Raw genomic sequence first — 3,936 nt, forward strand, 5'->3', positions numbered from 1 at the left:
TATGTGTTTGTGTTTGTGTAGTTATATGTGTGTTTGTGCAGCTATATGTGTGTTTGTGTTTGTGTAATTCCCTGGTTCCTTCTGTGCTTCCTTATTTTTCTTACATGATTCCTTGTCTACTTCCTTACGTGCTTATTTGATTCCTTGTTTAATTTCTTGTATGCTTCCTTAGATGATTTGATTCCTTTTTTTCTTCCTCTGTCTTCTTTGATTCTTTACTAGCTTTACTTACACACTTATTCATTAATAACTTTATAGTTTCATTTCTTAAAATGTAATCAAAACTTGTAGGTTTCTTGTTTCCTCATATAATTGGTCATCTATCTACTGATTAATCTAACACTTTTATTAGTTAAATACCAGTTGAGCAACAAATTGCAGATACCAAACTTGATGTGCTTGTCCTATAGCCAACAAGGTTGTACCAAACCAGAATAGATCTTCCCATCCATGGTCATGACTGTCCTAAACAATATAAAGGTATTTTCATATCTTAACACGTCTTGAAAATTTTATCCAGTCAGAGCAACCAAACCAAACCGGACAAAGGTTTATAATACTTTCTTTTATTGTAAATCACACACATGGAATTGAACATTTTATTTTTGCTTCTCAGGTCTACAAGAGTGTAAAAATCAGGTCATGTTCTTACTCAAACTGGACTAAGGTTTGTAATAATAAATTGTTTTTTTATCTTCTTAAATCATATAATCTACATAAGGAGCTTTAAAATGGTTGAAAAATGTAGGAGCTAAACCAATAACCGTAACAAGAAACAGATTTTGCTGGGTAAGTTGGTTTTAATCGTTTTGAAATTATATAGTAATTTAACACACTGCTTCTCCTAACTTGTATATTTAGCAGTTATGGATAGTTGTAAAGCCAGAAGTTTCATGGGGGTCTAGTGTGTCACTTAGCTTTCTTCTTATGTCGTCAATGCAATATGCTATCACGTTCTTAGGCTAGTCCTCGAACTGTAAGTATCTGATCTTCTGTACTTCCAGGATATATTTTCACTACATTATGTCTGAGCATGTCGACCTTTTTATTACATGTAAAAGATAACATTGCAACCCCCAGAACCTCCATACTACTCTGAAACCGTTCTTTACGTTTTTGCGTATTCTCTTACGGATTCTATTTGCAGATAAAGTACCTCTCGAAAGGGGACACCGTTGTTGACTATGCATGCTTTTCTGATTCACATGGAAATCGAAAGCAATATAGTAGCAGCAAAGGTAAATATCGTTCATTCCATGATATCTTTGAAATACATACAACGACTAGACAAGAATTTAAGGACATTTGATGGCATGAATTGCAGGTAAATGGTTATCTTGTTTCTCCAACTCACGTTCTTGAGAATTGTTGATGTCGTGGAGACTGTCACCTACAACATTTTGTACCTTTTCTCTCGTGCATTTTTTCTCATTTCTCGTTTTCTTTTTTTTCTACGTACGGAAATTATGTTTAGCTTCATCAGCTCTACCGAGGTTTCATGAGCTTTCATGTTTCTTCTTTCTGTTACAGCCCCTCTCAACTAAATCTGCTTTCCAGAGACATAAACAGTGGTTGAAACATGCCAAAAAAAAGAGTGCGAGGCAGAAGATTATGAGGGTATATTATTGGTATTCACTTACTTTATGCTTATTGGCTCAGTTTTACTAATTCTTCATGTCTCTCCTCTTGTTCAAGTCATGTCTTTCCTCTTGATAGTGATGCAGAAGATTCAAGAAAGAGCTTACAATGGTGGGAGAAAATCCTCGTCAATGTCAAGCTGTTCCCAGTCACAAGACAAAATCAGATATACATCACAAGAAAAGGGCAGAGATATTACCCACTTCTCAAAATGGAAGCACTTGGTCCCAAAGGTGAATTGAAAACACAAATAAAATGCATTAGAAACTCGAGTTTAGATGAGTCAAAGTTCCTCTTACCAGGAGATGGAATTGCCAAGATTTTTCCTGCTAACATCCCTGCTTATAGAAAAGTGTGATAGTTGGCGAGACAGTAAAAGCTCGAAGGTCACTCCATCAAATGGTTCTGCATAGTATCCATGGATCGCAGAGGTATGTTATCCTTGATTTCTTGTAGTCGTGATTTTTTAACAACTCGAAAGTAAACCAGAATATCTTTTTGGCACATTTTGGCAGGCATATTCTCAAAGGTTACAACAGTCCTTGCAGCTGAAAGCATCACAGTACGTTCTTGTTTAGTAGCCTTGATATTAACTTACCTCTGAACATATTATAGTTTCTGACGGCTCATCTCACAAATCTTATGGTTTATTCCATGCCGCGATTGGCCAAGGAAGAGGATTAGAAGTAATGTTTGCTTCTGTGGATATGTAACTCCCAGGTTAGTGTTTTGCGCAGGTGGATCTAATCTTGGGATGATCGAGTGGTTTTAGCTGGCCAAAATCAACGGATGATGCTCAAGTTCTTGAGTGTTAAAGCCAAAAGACTCACGTTCTTGGCCATGTTTTTTCTTCTTACTTTTTTCTTTGATTCGTTGTTTCTTTTGCTTGCGTGCTTCATTACGTTCTTGCTTTGTTACTTGCTATATTCAGTTTGTTTTCTTGCTCAACTTGTTTGCTTTTGCTGCTTCTTTGATTACTCTGCTTTGTGTATTGCTTGTTTCTTTGCTTCTTTGATTCCTCTTTTGTGCTTCCTTGATTCTTCTGTTTATTACATTGTTTGTTCTTTTGATTCCTCTGCTTAGTGTATTAAGTGTTTCTTTGCTTCTTAGATTCTTCTTCTGTATAATAAATTGTTTGTGCTTTTTTGGGCTCAACCATTTTGTTTGCTTATTTGATTCTTTGTTTAGTGCATTTGCTTGTAGGGATGTCAAATGGGCTGTCCTGGTCCAAATGGGCTAGCCCAAATGGACTTATGGACATAGCCCAAAAAGGGCCATATCCAAATGAAGACCAAACCAACTAAGACCATGACCAATTGGACTGTCCATGAGGTCCATTACATAAACACAATGTATAAGTTCATGCATGAGGAAAACGTTTATAACTCCTAATCTTTTTGAACTTTTGATACAAGTTCATACACGAGAAAAACGTTCATACAAGTTCACCAAATGTTCGTTCTTTTGATTTTGCAAAATCATACATATAAATAACCTACTAATTTGTAACTCGAATCTTCTTTCTTCGTTCTTCTTCTTGTTCTCCATCTTCATCTTCTTTAAAAAAATCAGATTCTACCTATCAAAGAAAACAAAACAAAACTATCACTAAGCTTTCACCGCTTTCACAAATTACTAAACAAAACTAAGTTACAAGAATTAATAAACTTGCTGATTTCCTCAAAACCCCTTGACCAGTTCCTTGCACAAATCAATGTGATGGGACTATAATGAAATGTACGTTATTATCTATACTAGTGAAATAGTGAATATTGTGGGCTGTGGCTGTTGATGACACGAGCTACTCTCCAAAATCATGTTAACTACAGACACAACGACAACGTGCATGTTTTGTAAAGTAGCTAACTAAAGTAACAGAAGATAAGAGCAATATAACATGCGGTAATGGACGGAACACGGTAATAGCCTCTGTGATTCTCTCTTATCTTGTTCTTTTGTTCTTTTTCTATATGTGTCCACATTATTATTTCATGGGTTTTAGATCCCCCGGGGTATTGCATTAGATAGAACGAAGGTGTATCATGTGCTGATTGCAATCAGTACTGCAGTTTTCCTCGTGGTTATGGTAGTTGCGAGTGGAAAATATGGAGCCGTGTGTGCATATGTCATTATAGGTGTGCCCGAGCATGTTCAATGGTGACATTTATCAAAGGTGTCTAAAACAACTAACTAATTTTAATATTGTTTTAATTTTTAGACACTCATACATGAGTCCTATTTAAGACACAAATCATAAATATTAGACCAACATTTTAATTAAATTTGATTAAAATCAAT

At 35.5% G+C, this 3,936-nt stretch overlaps 1 long non-coding RNA gene across 6 annotated transcripts; it reads left to right on the forward strand.

The window, feature by feature from the left end:
• The first annotated feature begins 6 nt into the window (after positions 1–6).
• On the forward strand, positions 7–3,136 carry LOC17874189. Of its 6 annotated transcripts, XR_002832744.1 has the most exons (10): positions 7–480; positions 617–667; positions 749–789; positions 865–976; positions 1,148–1,238; positions 1,325–1,402; positions 1,531–1,628; positions 1,717–1,871; positions 1,941–2,069; positions 2,154–3,136. It is a non-coding gene; the product is annotated as an uncharacterized LOC17874189 (long non-coding RNA). The 6 variants fall into 6 exon arrangements; XR_002832747.1 differs by lacking the exon at positions 1,325–1,402 and having other exon boundaries at positions 862–976; XR_002832734.1 differs by having other exon boundaries at positions 1,325–1,628.
• Positions 3,137–3,936: the final 800 nt, after the last annotated feature.

The sequence above is a fragment of the Capsella rubella genome, unplaced genomic scaffold (genome assembly GCF_000375325.1).
Source record: "Capsella rubella cultivar Monte Gargano unplaced genomic scaffold, Caprub1_0 scaffold_281, whole genome shotgun sequence".
Classification (NCBI taxonomy): domain Eukaryota; kingdom Viridiplantae; phylum Streptophyta; class Magnoliopsida; order Brassicales; family Brassicaceae; genus Capsella; species Capsella rubella.